This window comes from Malaclemys terrapin, chromosome 21 (assembly GCF_027887155.1).
Source record: "Malaclemys terrapin pileata isolate rMalTer1 chromosome 21, rMalTer1.hap1, whole genome shotgun sequence".
Lineage (NCBI taxonomy): Eukaryota > Metazoa > Chordata > Testudines > Emydidae > Malaclemys > Malaclemys terrapin.
Window position 1 is genome coordinate 19,610,625 of NC_071525.1, and position 15,663 is coordinate 19,626,287.

Consider the following 15,663-nt stretch of genomic DNA (forward strand, 5'->3'; position numbering starts at 1 on the left):
ATTGTATTTTCCTTAAGGCACGTTGAGAATCGTCCAGCTGGGTCACTGCAGGTCCATACTCCGGATTCCTATAGGACATTATAAAACTGAACAGCTTCCAGAGGCTAAAACCGGCTTTTAGATCAGTCCTTCGTAAATACAAGTTCAATTTATCAATTTGTTTTTACGTTTTGAATATTTACACCTTGAGTTCCTTGAACTGGAGGGTGTTTCATTTGTGCTGGGGAATTATCATAGATAAGGACTTTATTTCTAGTTACTGAGTAACTTAATAGGAAAAGAAAACACATCGCCATTGGAAAAAGGTGATAACATCTGTATTTACTGGAAACACACCTTCAGGTGTCCTAGAGCTGATGGGAAACCCATACTGGCCAATCTATTGTCATATTTTCTTTCCAATTCTCACTTTAAAAGCTTTTTGTCTTTTCTTTTTTTTAAACTAGTGCCAAAACAAATTTCGGCAACAATGTACTAGTTATTCCAATACTTTAGAAGAATGTTTGAGGGAAACTCAACTACTTTAAACTCAATTTTTTCATGAGGAATGAGATACACAAATTAAGAGAGCGTATATTTGCTTGCTTATCGTTTTCCAAAAGGCAATACAAATGGAAATAAACAAGTGTGTGGGTGTCTATGAGTGATTGGTGGCACATGGTAAGGACAATGGTATGGAGCAAATATTCTGCATGAATTGTATTCACCAGTTAAAGTTATTAGCTCTTGTATTAAGGCTCCAAAACTGCTATAGGAAAGTAAATGCCAAGTAATGCACATTGGAAAACATAATCCCAGTTCTACATACAAAATGATGGGGTCTAAATTAGCTGTTACAATTCAAGAGAGAGATCTTGGAGTCACTGTGGATAGTTCTCTGAAACATCCACTCCATGTGCAGTGGCAGTTAAAACAGCGAACAGAATGTTGGGAATCCTTAGGAAAGGGAGAGATAACAAGGCAGAAAATATCCTATTGTCTCTACAAATCCATGGTGCGTCCACACCTTGAATACCGTGTGCAGATCTGGTCACCCCATCACAAAATATACATATATATATATACTGGAATTTAAAAGGTACAGAGAAGGGCAACAAACATGATGAGAGGGATGGAACAGCTGCTGTATGAGGAGAGATTAAAAAGACCGGGACTGTTCAGCTCGGAAAAGAGATGACTAAGGGGGATATGCTAGAGGTCTATAAAATGTTGCTGGGTGTGGAGACAATGAATAAGGACGTGTTATTCACTCCTTCTCATCAGATATCCAATGAAATTAATAGGCAGCAGGTTTAAAACCAATCAAAGGAAGTATTTTTGCACACAACCCAAAGTCACCCTGCAGAACTTGTTGCCAGGGGATGTTGTGAAGGTCAAGACTGTAATAGGGTTCAAAAAAGAACTAGATACGTCCTTGGAGCTAAATTCTATTAGCCAGGCTGGGCAGGGACGGTGTTCCTAGCTCTGTTTGCCAGGAGCTGGGAATGAGCGATGGGGAATGGATCACTGGATGATTCCCTGTTCTGTTCATTCCCTCGGAAGACAGGATACTGGGCTAGATGGACCTTTGGTCTGACCCAGTCTGGCCGTTCTTATCTTCTTATGACCCCTCAAGGCTTGGGGTTGGGAATATCCTGCTGTATTATCTCCTGATTGTTCTAAATTTACACATAAATGCAAACCACAGCTTTAGGGGGTTGTAGAGAGATTTTTCTTTCTTCGTATAGGAATTAGGCACAGTGCTCCCGTCAGCTAATTTCTAAGTTATCTGCCAAAAATCTGGAGTTGTCAAGTGCCTGAGGAGCTCCTGGAATGATGGTTAAAGTCGCGCGCCCCCAATCTGAAACAGCGTCCCTGCAGGGAGTTCCACAGGCTAGCTGTGCGCTGGGTGAGGTAGGGCTTCCTTGTGTCTGACTTAAACCTACTGCCTAGCAATTTCATCGGGTGACGCCTGGTTCCTGTGTTATGAGAAGGAATAAATAACACTTCCCTAGTTACTTTCTCCACACCCGTCATGATCTTATAGACCTCTATCATGTCCCCCCTTAGCCGTCTCTTCGCCAAGCTGAACAGTCCCAGTTTTATTAATCTTTCCTCGTACAGAAGCTGTTCCATCCCCCTAATCATTTCTACTGCTCTTCTCTGCACCTTTCCCAATTCCAATGGATCATTTTTGAGACGGGGCGACCACATCTGCACGCAGTATTCAAGGAGTGGGCATCCCATGAATTTATACAGAGGCAACATGATTTCTTCTGTCTTATTGTCTATCCCTTTCTTAATGATACCCAATATTGTTAGTTTTTTTGACTGCCGCTGCATCTGATGAAGTAGGCTCTAGCCCACGAAAGTTTATGCCCAAATACATTTGTGAGTCTCTAAGGTGCCACAAGGACTCCTCGTTGTTTTTGCTGATACAGACTAACAAGGCTTGTGCACTTTCTCTGCACCACTCATGATTTTACAGACCTCTCTCCTATTCCCCCTTAGCCGTCTCTTTTCCAAGCTGAAAAGTCCCAGTCTTATTAATCTCTCCAATATGGAAGCTGTTCCATACCCCTAATTTCACTACTGACACTGGTTCCAGAGGGTGGGCTTCCTTCCTGGACCTGCTTCCACTTGGCTTCTGCAGAACACCTGGTCCCATTCCGGGAGAAAACTTCATCAAAGTTCTCTGGGATCTAACACACCCCTCCCTCAGTTAGACTCTGGATTTCGTCCCCCGATGGCAATGCAATGCTGATTCGCTCCAAGTCAGGCGTTGGGTATTGGTGTAGGGCAGAGCACACACCTGAAGTGACACAGCAAACTGCTTCCTTGCTGTATGTTTCCTGCACGTTGCGTTGCTTGTCTGGAAGCTGCTTTGGTTGCATTGCAGGAATCACTCATGCATGCTGCAGGGAGGTCTGCGGGGAGGCAGGTGGCGTGCCACTGAGGGGGGTTGCACACTGGGGGGGGGAAGGCTGGGGGGGTAGCACACACGTCAGATGCATTTGAGCAAGAGAATCTGTGTTTCGAGCTATATTGCCTGGTGGGTCCCACAGAGAGAGAGTGTGTGTGTGTGTGTGTGTGTGTATTTGGTTTTTCCAGTAAATAGTGTCATGCCAAAGATGACTCCCGTTGCTTTAAAGCCGCTGCATCCGCTAACGACAGCTCCCGCCTCTGGATTACATTCCTGGTACTTTCCCAAAGGCTGTGGGTCCCAGTTCCTTTTTCCCAACACATTCCCCATAGTCAATAGCCCGACAATCCCTCATCGCCAATCCCTCTTGTGCCTCCCCAGGTTCCAGTCCCTCGCCCTTTTCACCCCACACCCTGCCCTTGTTCCATTTACTTCCCATTGGGCTGAAGTTTTCCTCCAGGAAACCATCTAAATCCCCCAGCCGGGGCCTGGACCAGGGCTCTGTCTCCAGACCAAACAGCAGTTCCCAGCCACCATCCTCCATCCAACAGCTTCTGGATATTTCTCCTTTGTGCACAGCTGGGGCTTTTCCAATGGGGCAGAATTCTTTGCAATGAAATCCCCCGCTCCTAACTCCCTCCTCCATGCAAACCATTCCTCCATAGGGCCCGAACCCCTTGGGATGCTCCCATGCACCCACGACGGCTTGTCCAGCTCCTCCTGCAACACGTCCCCCGTGCGCCCCATCTTCCCTGCCAGGAGAAACAGCCTCATCACTTCAGAACAAAGGCTGCTGCCCCCCCACCCCGAGTCCTCCCCCGCTAATGCCGACAAGGTGGTGGCAGGAATAGAGGAGTTGGGTCCCCCAGGAGGGAGAGGGGGGTCTCATGGTGAATATGGCTCTTTGGAGGCATTGTTTCTGGGAGATATTTTCCCTTAAGGATGCTGCAGCCGGCCTGAGCCAGGGGCCAAACCCACAAACACCAGAAAGAATCACAGGGCAAAAATGAAAGCGGAGGGGAGGAGATGGGGGAATGCCAAGAGACAGTTGCAGTGAGGGGATCCCCCAACCGCAAAGGTGTGTGAAACAGAGGAGGGGGATTGAGATCCTGGGATGGGGGGGAAATGGAGGTCAAGGGCCTCAGGGCAAGGAGGTCAGAGGTCCAAGGACCCAACAGAGGGGGTCCTGAGCCCAGAGACAGGGAGAGGGGAAATGGGGTGATGACCCCCAGAAGGGGTCATGATCCATTGAACAGGAAAGGGGGAGATGGGCCCATGACTCCCCCAGGGGAGGGAAGTGGAGAGGGGTCATGGCCATCATCCCATCCCACCTGCCTCGTGGGGGCTCAGCGGATGCAGAGGAAGCAGATGTGGAGGTGCAGACCAACTTGGGGGGGGCAATGGGTCCCTGTGGTGGGGTGTAGAACCCCCATGCTGGACACCATGGGGTTCATGAGCTAAGGGGGACTCAGACACCAGGGCTTAAGGGGGAGGTCAAAAGAGAGAAACTGAGGCAGAACTGGGAGGGAGAGCTGCCCCATGGCCCCATGGTCCTTCCCAGGGCAACGAGACAGCCAATGCCCCTGTAGAGGGAGCCCTTCCCCTCTGTTACCTGTGCCTGCCTTTTCTGTGCCTCAGTTTCCCTGTTTGCCAGCTTCCCCAGAAGGCACCTGGCCAGAGGAAGAGGCTGACCACCGCAGAGCCAGTGCAATCATCCACAGAGGGACCTGAAGGGGGAGAGCCATTATACCCCCACCCTGCCCTCCATGCAGTGTATGGAGTGACTGGGTCCCTCCGACCCAATGGGCACGGGGCCGTGGGGTGTCTTTCCTGCCCTACATCAGACCCATGTACTTTGAAGCCCTGTGGCCTGAGGCTCCAGAGCATTGGGAGCTCTCTACACCCATCTAGTGGTGAATGGGGAAACATGGCAGGGTGAGTCAGGCCTTCTTTGCATTTTTATTACTCAGCAACCCCATGTGACCATTTCGGCCGTGCTGGTTAAACATTCATGGAAGTTGTGAGTGTAGAGGCACTGAAATGTCATTGTCCTTATTGTGTGACCAAAGGCCAAGAGAATTGGGGTGATCATGCACTGGGTCAAGGGGTCACCCTAAACATAAAGTCAGTCTTGCAGCCTTGGCCAGTGTTGTATCAAGGCACAACTAAGGAAGTGAAAGAGACTGTGGTTATAGTGTGAGAAAAGGACTATAGACAGGGGTGATTGTGTTCTAGGGTCCTTTGTGCCAGTGATTTCTCTCTAGTGATGACTTGTAAAGAGATGAGCAGTGGTAACAATGTGGTGAGAAATCCCCCCCTAGTGGGCTCTCAATTGATGCTCTAGGAGGCAATAATCAAACCTGAATGGATGCTGGGCTTCATTGCCTTCTGCTAAGAGGCTGGGCCATGAAGGGAAGTCATCAGAATTAACCACCCTCCTCTACCTGTGGGCTGGGAGATACTGGACATATTTGGCTAAATGTTCATCAGTACAAGGCTGATTCCACGTCCACTGAGGGATTCCACAACCTACGTTCCCTGCATGGCTGTGTGGCCCCACAGCAGCCTATCAAGGGCTGCGCAGGCGCTCAGGGCTGTGGCGGGGAGAGATGCTCTCCCCCAGCCTCAGAACTGGTGCCACCGGGGAGAGGTGCCTGTCCCCCCAGCCCAGGTGCTGCTGTGGGGCAAGAGGGCTGGGGGGAGCTTTTTCTCCCTGGGGCAGCCTGCACCCCAAACTTCTCATCCCCAGCTCCACCACAGAGCCTGCACCCCCAGCCGGAGCCCTTACCCAGCCACACACCCCAACCTTCTGCCCCAGCCCTGAGCCCTCTCCCACACTACAAACGCCTCGGTCCCACCCCCGCCACATCACCTCCATATTGGTGCACATAACAAAGCTAATTCCACACATGCAAGGGAAAAAATAGAGGGAACAGTGTGATTTTGCAATTTCTTAACATCACTCAGCTCAGACCAACAGGCCCATCTAGCCCGGTATCCCACCTTCACCCCGGCCCTACTCTAGCCCACTAGATCACGTTCCTCCTTCCTCAAAGACTTTATTTTCCCGCTCTGCTGCCATCATTTTTGGGCTAAAATTTGGGTTTCTCTTGAAAAGCCACTTTTAGTTGTGGGGAAAAAATTTTGACTGACCCCAAACAGCCCCTCACCAGGCTCGCCTGCTCCATTCTCCCTTCTCAAGTAGGTAGTGCCCCATGTGTAACAGCTTCCTAGCATTTACCCACAATACCCTTTGACTAAGACTGTTAATATGCAGACTGGAGGTGAGAGAGGACCCAGGGTGCGGGCTGAGAAACAGTCAAATGAAAAAAAGTCCCATTCAATTACGTCGTGCACTAGGGGACAGCCTGAAAATGACGAGTTTTTAAAATGCTTATATACCAGTGCTAGAAGTCTAAATAATAAGATGGGTGAACTAGAGTTCCTAGTATTAAATGAAGATATTGATATAATAGGCATCACAGAAACCTGGTGGAATGAGGATAATCAATGGGACACAGTAATACGAGGGTACAAAATATATCAGAATGGCAGAACAGGTGGTGCTGGTGGGGGAGGGACTCTATATGTGAAAGAAAGCGTAGAATCAAATGAAGTAAAACACTTAAATGAACTAAATTGTATTATAGAATCTCTATGGATAGTAATTCTATGCTTGAAAAATAAGAATATAGCAGTAGGGATATATTACCGCCCATCTGACCAGGATGGTGATAGTGACTGTGAAATGCTCAGGGAGATTAGAGAGGCTATAAAAATAAAAAACTCAGTAATAATAATGGGGGATTTCAACTATCCCCATATTGACTGGGAACATGTCACCTCAGGAAGGGATGCAGAGATAAAGTTTCTGACACCTTAAATGACTGCTTCTCGGAGCACCTGGTCCTGGAACCCACCAGAGGAGAGGCAATTCCTGATTTAGTCCTACGTGGAGCACAGGATCAGGTCCAAGAGGTGACTACAGCTGAACCGCTTGGTAATAGTGACCATAATATAATTACATTTAACATCCCTGTGGTGGGGAAAACTCTACAGCAGCCCAACACTGTAGCATTTAATTTCAGAAAGGGGAACTACATAAAAACGAGGAGGTTAGTGAAACAGAAATTAAAAGATACAGGGCCAACAGTGAAATCCTTGCAAGCTGCATGGACGCTTTTTAAAGGCACCGTAACAGAATCTCAACTTAAATGTATCCCCCAATTTAAAAAACACAGTAAGAGAAACAAAAAAGAGCCACCGTGGCTAAATAACAAAGTAAATGAAGCAGTGAGAGGTAAAAAGGCATCCTTTAAAAAGTAAAAGATAAATCCTAATGAGAAAAATAGAAAAGAGCATAAACTCTGGCAAATGAAGTGTAAAAATATAATTAGAAAGACCAAAAAAGAATTTGAAGAACAGCTAGCCAAAGACTCCAAAAGTAATAGCAAAAACTTTTTAAATACATCAGAAGCAGGAAGCTGCTCAACAACCAGTGGGGCCACTGGATGATCGAGAGGCTAAAGGAGCACTCAAAGATGATAAGGCCATTGTGGAGAAACTAAATGAATTCTTTGCATCAGTCTTCACTGTTGAGGATGTGAGGGAGATTCCCAAACCTGAGCCATTCTTTTCGGGTGACAGATCTGAGGTACTGTCCCAAATTGAGGTGTCATTAGAGGAGGTTTTGGAACAAATTGATAAACTAAACAGTAATAAGTCACCAGGACCTGATGGGATTCACCCAAGAGGTCTGAAGGAACTCAAATGTCAAATTTGAGGACTACTAACTGTCATCTGTAACCTATCATTTAAATCAGCTTCTGTACCAGATGACAGGAGGATAGCTAATGTGACATCAATTTTTAAAAAGGCTCCAGAGGTGACCCTGGCAACTACAGGCCAGTAAGCCTCACTTCAGTACCCGGCAAATTGGTTGAAACTATCATAAAGAACAAAAATGTCAGACAGAGATGAACATAATTTGTTGGGAAATAGTCAACATGTTTTTTGTAAAGGGAAATCATGCCTCACCAATCTACTAGAATTCTTTGAGGGGGTGTGACGTAGTGGGGGGTTTTCTTGTTTTCTGTGGAGTTTCAATGGTTTGCATGCGGAGGGGTGGGACTCAGTTTCCCTGGGTGTTACTGGTTTAACGAGGTGAGGAGAGAGGGAGTGTGTTTTGGAGAGGACGTGGGGACCCAGCCGATGGCCGGGAGGATGGATACCCCAGCGACCGGTGACCTGGCGACCTGGTGACCCAGAGGCCCAGCTGAGGAGATGCAGCCAGTTCTGGCCAGCGGGAGGACAATGGGCTGCAGAGTGAGGACCCAGTGACCTGACCAGCCGGTTCCAGCCAGAGGACAGAAGAGGGGAGAGGAGGCTCCGGCTTACGACCCTGTTTACCTGGAGAGAAGACAATGGACGGGGGGGAGGGGAGGCCGGAGGTATCAGATGCCCAGCTGGGGAGCAGGGGGGCTCTGGGCTGGAGAGGGGGAGCAGGCAGAGCCCACCTGGATGCAGGGAGACTGGGATGTGCTGGGCTGAGGGAGGCCAGGCCTGAGGATCAGAGAGTTTCCTGTGCTGTGTTCAACTCTCAATAAACCCTCCTGTTTCATGCTGGCTGAGAGTCGCTCTGGGCTAGATAACAGGGCGGGGGGGCATCAACCCCTTCGAGGGGGTGGAGGCCCTGGGGGTCCAGAGCGAGGGGACTCCCTGAGGGGGCCCACGGCAGAGACAGACGTGCTAAGGCTCAGAGAGGTGCGGATCCAGGAGGTGGAGGGGCCTGACCCCGAGAGAGAGTGGACCCCCGAGAAGGGCTGTCTCACTAAAAGGGGCACCCCCTCCTACGGACCGCACGGGGCCAAGAGTGGGCACGATCTGTGAGTCCGTGACAGGGGGTCAACAAGCATGCGGACAAAGGAGATCCAGTGGATATAGTGTATTTAGATTTTTAGAAAGCCTTTGACAAGGTCCCTCACCAAAGGCTCTTAGGCAAAATAAGCAGCCGTGGGATAAAAGGGAAGGTTCTCTCATGGATTGGTATCTGGTTAAAAGATAGGAAACAAAGAGTAGGACTAAATGGTCAGTTTTCAGAATGGAGAGAGGTAAATAGTGGTGTCCCCCAGAGGTCTGTACTGAGCCCAGTGCTGTTCAACATATTCATAAACGATCTGGAAAAAGGGGTAAACAGTGAGGTGGCAAAATTTGCAGATGATCCAAAACTACTCAAGATAGTTCAGTCCTGAGCAGACTGCGAAGAGCTACAAAAGGATCTCACAAAACTGGGTGACTGGGCAACAAAATGGCAAATGAAATTTAATGTTGATAAATGCAAAGTAATGCGCATTGGAAAACATAATCCTAACGATACCTATAAAATGATGGGGTCTAAATTAGCTGTTACCACTCAAGAAAGAGATCTTGGACTCACTGTGCCTAGTTCTCTGAAAACATCCACTCAATGTGCAGCGGCCGTCAAAATAGCGAACAGAATGTTGGGAATCATCAAGAAAGGGATAGAGAATAAGACAGAAAATATCATATTGCCTCTATATAAATCCATGGTGCGCCCACACCTTGAATACTGTGTGCAGATGTGGTCACCCCATCTCAAAAAAGGTATATTGGAATTGGAAAAGGTTCCGAAAAGGGCAACAAAAATGATTAGGAGTACGGAACGGCTTCCGTATGAGGAGAGATTAATAAGACTGGGACTTTTCAGCTTGGAAAAGAGGCCACTACCGGGGGATATGATAGAGGTCTATAAAATCATGTGTGATATATAGAAAGTAAATAAGGACGTGTTATTTACTCCTTCTCATAATACAAGAACAAGGGGCCATCAAATGAAATTAATAGGTCACAGGTTTAAAACAAACACAGGAAAGTATTTTTTTCACACGACGCACTATCAACCTCTGGAACAACTTGCCAGAGGGTGTTGTGAAGGCCAATACTATACAGGGTTCAAAAGGGAGCTAGATAGATTCATGGAGGACAGGTCCATCAATGGCTATTAGCCAGGATGGGCAGGAATGTTGTCCCCAGCCTCTGTTTGCCAGAAGCTGGGAATGGGTGACAGGGGAGGGATCACTTGATGATAACCTGTCTGTTCATTCCCTTTGGGCACCTGCCATTGGCCACTGTCAGAGGACAGGATACTGGGCTAGATGGACCTTTGGTCTGACCCAGTCTGGCCGTTCTTATGGAAAGAGGAACCCAAGGAACAGCTGTCTTTGGAGAAGGTTTGACCTGGACTTCATTAGGTTATCAATGAGTTTGGGGTTAAGAAAGCCAATCTGGGGGTACCTTTGGAGTCTGTTTAGTGCAGAAGTGTCTCCCATGATTGGCTGGCCATAGCTCCTAACACGATACAGCAGAGGGGAGGGGATGGGAGTGAGGGCTAGGCCTCGTCTACACTACGATTTTAGGTAGAATTTAGCAGCATTACCTCGATTTAAGCCTAGACCCGTCCGCATGATGAAGCCCTTTTTTTTTTACTTAAAGGTCTCTTTAAATTGATTTCCTTACTCCACCTCCAACGAGGGGATTAGTGCTGAAATCGGCCTTTATGGGTTGGATCTGGGGTAGTGTGGACGCAATTCGATGGTATTGACCTCCGGGAGCTATCCCAGAGTGCTCCATTGTGACCGCTCTGGACAGCACTCTCAACTCAGATGCACTGACCAAGTAGACAGGAAAAGACCCGTGAACGTTTGAATTTCATCTCCTGTTTGCCCAGTCTGGAGAGCACAGGTGACCACGCAGAGCTCATCAGCACAGGTAACCGTGATGGAGTCCCAGGATCACAAAAGAGCTCCAGCATGGACCAAACGGGAGGTACGAGATCTGCTCGCCATATGGGGAGATGAATCAGTGCTAGCTGAACTCTGTTGCAGTAAATGAAAAGCCAAAACATTAGAAAAAGTCTCAAAGGCCTGAAGGATAGAGGCCATAACAAGGACGCACAGCAGTGCTGCATGAAAATTAAGGAGCTAAGGCAAGCCTACCACAAAGCCAGAGAAGCAAACAGAAGGTCCGGTGCAGAGCCGCAGACATGCCGCTTCTACTCTGAGCTGCATGCCATGGTAGGGGGTGCAGCCACCACTACCCCAACCCTGTGCTTTGACTCCGTCAATGGAGAATCAGGCAACATGCAAGCGAGTTTTGGGGACGAGGAAGATGATGATGAAGACATTGAAGATAGCTCACAGCAAGGAAGCAGAGAAACCAGTTTCCCCAACAGCCAGGATACGTTTTTCACCCTGGACCTGGAACCAGTAACCCCCGAACTCACCCAAGGTGTGCTCCCAGACCCTGAGGGTGCACAAGGCACCTCTGGTGAGTGTACCTTTGTAAATATTACACATGGTTTAAAAGCAAGCATGTTTAATGATTAATTTGCCCTGGCATTCGCGGCCAGTACAGCTACTGGAAAAGTTTGTTAACGTGTATGGGGATGGAGCAGAAATCCTCCAGGGACATCTCCAGAAAGCTCTCCTGGATGTACTCCCAAAGCCTTTGCAAAAGGTTTCTGGGGAGGGCTGCCTTATCCCGTCCGCCATCGTAGGACACTTTACCACGCCAGGACAGTAGCACATAGTCTGGAATCATTGCATAACAGAGCATGGCAGCGTATGGTCCTGGCATGCAGACAACATCCATTCCTTATCTCTCTTTGTTATCCTCAGGAGAGTGATATCATTCACGGTCACCTGGTTGAAAAAGGGTGATTTTATTAAGGGGACATTCAGAGGTGCCCGTTCCTGCTTGGCTGAACAGAAATATTCCGCGCTGTTAGCCACGCGGTGGGGGGAGGGGTGAAGTTCTCATCCCAGAGAATTGGGTGTGCGGGGGGGAGGGGGCTTAGTTGGGTTTGTGCTGCACATTCACCCGGAAACCGCAGCCCCTCCTTTTAAATTGCAAACCCATTTTAAATGGCCAACCCAATGGCTGCTTGGTATGGGAAATGAGGGCACTGCTGTTTGAAACCATTCCCATGTTATGAAGGTTAAAGAAGCCAAAAGACTGTGGCTTACCATGGCTGCCTGCAAGCCGAAATCTGTTGCCTGGCACTGCATGAGTGATCTCTCACACCAAACCGGCAGGCCCTCAATATAAGAGGAAAAATGCAACCTTGTAACAAAAGCACATGTGCTGTGTAATGTGAACAGCAAGATTTAACGTAAAAGAGTGTACCCATTGTTTTCTAAAATGTGCCTTTTTAACTACCACCTCTCCCTTTTCCTCCACCAGCTGCAAATGTTTCTCCTTTGCAGAGGCTAGTGAAGATTAGAAGGCGAAAAAGGCGCACTCGGGATGAGATGTTCTCAGAGCTCCAGACATCCTCCCACGTTCATAGAATCATAGAATCATAGAATATCAGAGTTGGAAGGGACCTCAAGAGGTCATCTAGTCCAACCCCCTGCTCAAAGCAGGACCAATTCCCAGCTAAATCATCCCAGCCAGGGCTTTGTCAAGCCGGGCCTTAAAAACCTCCAAGGAAGGAGACTCCACCACCTCCCTAGGTAACGCATTCCAGTGTTTCACCACCCTCCTAGTGAAATAGTTTTTCCTGATATCCAACCTGGACCTCCCCCACTGCAACGTTGACAGAGCACAGCAGAATGCATGGAGGCAGACAATGTCAGAGTGCAGAAAAGCACAATATGAACACGAGGAGAGGTGGCGGGATGAATCGCGGGCTGAAGAAAGCAAGTGGTGGGCTGAAGAGGATAGGTGGCATCAGATTGCTGACAGAAGGCAAGAGTCGATGCTCCGACTGCTGGAGCATCAAACTGATATGCTCCAGTGTGTGGTTGAGCTGCAGGAACGGCAGCAGGAGCACAGACCACCGTTACAGCCCCTGTGTAACCAACAGCCCTTCCCCAAGTTCCATAGCCTCCTCACCCAGACACCCAAGAACGCGGTGGGGGGGCCTCCGGCCCCCCAGCCACTACACCCCAGAGGATTGCCAAAGCATCAGAAGGCTGGCCTTCAATAAGAGTTAAAGTTTTAAAGTTTTAAACTGCAGTGTGTCATTGTCCTTCTCTCCTCCCCCACCCCACCCAGCGCTTCCCTCCTCCCCCACCCCTCCTGGGGTACCTTGACAGTTATCCCCCTAGTTGTGTGATAAATTAATAAAGAATGCATGAATGTGAAGTAACAATGACTTTATTGCCTCTGCAAGTGGTGATTGAAGGGGGGAGGGGAGGGTGGCTAGCTTACAGGGAAGTAGAGTGAACTGTGGGGGTCATCAAGGAGAAACAAACAGAACTTTCACACGGTAGCCTGGCCAGTCATGAAACTGGTTTTCAAAGCTTCTCTGATGCGTACCGTGCCCTGCTGTGCTCTTCTAACCACCCTGGTGTCTGGCTACACGTAATCAGTGGCCAGGCGATTTGCCTCAACCTCCCACCCCACCATAAATGTCTCCCCTTTACTCTCACAGATATTGTGGAGCGTGCAGCAAGCAGTAATAACAATGGGAATATTGGTTTTGCTGAGGTCTATCCGAGTCAGTAAACTGCGCCAGCGCGCTTTTAAACAATCAAATGCACATTCTACCACCATTCTGCACTTGCTCAGCCTATAGTTGAACAGGTCCTGACTACTGTCCAGGCTGCCCATGTATGACTTCATGAGACATGGCATTAAGGGGTAAGCTGGGTCCCCAAGGATAACTATAGGCATTTCAACATCCCCAATGGTTATTTTCTGGTCTGGGAAGAAAGTCCCTTCCTGCAGCTTTTGAAACAGCAGAGTTCCTGAAGATGTGAGCATCATGTACCTTTCCCGACCATCCTACGTTGATGTTAGTGAAACGTCCCTTGTGATCCACCAGTGCTTGCAGCAGCATTGAAAAGTACCCCTTGTGGATTATGTACTCAGTGGCTCGGTGTTCCAGTGCCAAGATAGGGATATGGGTTCCGTCTATAGCCCCACCACAGTTAGGAAATCCCATTGCAGCAAAGCCATCCACTATGACCTGCACGTTTCCCAGAGACACTACCCCTGATACCAGCAGCTCTTTGTGTTGGCTACTTGGATCACAGCAGCCCCCACAGTAGATTTACCCACTCCAAATTGATTCCCGACTGACCGGTAGCTGTCTGGCATTGCAAGCTTACACAGGGCTATCACCACTCGCTTCTCAACTGTGAGGGCTGCTCTCATCTTGGTATTCTGGCACTTCAGGGCAGGGGAAAGCAAGTCACAAAGTTCCATGAAAGTGCCCTTACGCATGCGGAAGTTTCACAGCCGCTGGGAATCGTCCCACACCTGCAAGACTATGCAGTCCCACCAGTCTGTGCTTGTTTCCCTGGCCCAGAATCAGCATTCCACGGCATGAACCTGCCCCATTAACACCATGATTTGCACATTGCTGGGGCCTGTACTTTGTGAGAGGTCTATGTCAATGTCTATTTCCTCATCACTCTCGTCTCTACGCTGCTGTCGCCTCGTCGCCTCGTTTTGCTTTGGTAGATTCTGGCTCTGCATATACTCCAGGACAATGCGCGTGGTGTTCATAGTGCTCATAATTGCCGTGGTGATCTGAGCGGGCTCCATGATCCCAGTGCTATGGTGTCTGGGCTGAAAAAAGGCACGAAACGATTGTCTGTTGTTGCTTTCACGGCAGGAAGGGAGGGAGGAGGGGCCTGACGACATGTAGCCAGAATCACCCGCGACACTGTTTTTGCCCCATCAGGCATTGGGATCTCAACCCAGAATTCCAATGGGCGGCAGAGACTGCGGGAACTGTGGGATAACTACCCACAGTGCAACATTCTGGAAGTCAACGCTAGCCTTGGTACTGTGGACACAGTGCGCTGACTTAATGCACTTAGAGCATTTTGTGTGGGGACACATACAATCGACCTTATAAAAATGATTTCTAAACAACCGACTTCTATAAATTCGACCTAAATTCATAGTGTAGACATACCTCTAGTGAGTGAGAGCAGGGGGCTGGGAGCTAGGATTCCTGGGCTCTATCCCCAGCTCTGGGAGGGGAGTGGGGACTAGTGGTTAAAGCAGGGGAGCTGGGAACCAGGACTCCTGAGTTCCATTCTTAGCTCTTAGGCCGCATCCTGACACCACATCGGGCTCAGTGCAGTTGGCAGTTGTGCAGTCACCTGATTTCACTCGCTAACTGGCAGCTTCCTCAATCCCCCGGCAGCCCCCCCACTGCGGTCTCCCCCAGCATGTGCAGTGAGTCCGGCCTCGCGACCCAAGCAAACGGAAGTGCTTGGCTCCCATACACCGGACATTGTTAGCTGTGCCAGTGTCCTGGATTGGGTAGTATCGGGCGGGTGGCTGCAGCCATGCGCAGCGATGGCTGTTGTGAACCGAAGCAGAGGGAGACAGACCCAGGCTGGCCCCGATGCCCCCGGCTGGCGCTGGAGGGCGCTGTGCTGCAGGGGGTGAGTGGGGTCTCACCGCTGGCAGACAGGGCCAGCCTTGATGCCCCAGCATGTACTGGGGGGTGCTGTGCTGCACGTAGCGGGGTGGGTCGCTCCCTTCTCTACAAATACCCAGCGCAGTGACACCAGAGAGGAGGGCTGGGGTGGTTAGATCCAGGCACATATTTTTGGCCCTGTGCTGTGGCTATTCCCTGCCCCCCAGGGCCCATTGGTGGGTGGCTGTGGTGTTGCAGAGCTGGTATCTACCTGGGAGACCCACGTCTGTGTTGCAGTGAGTGTTCTGACAGCAGGAGGTGCTGTTCCCCCAGCATTTGTCTGCTGGCACCATCAGCC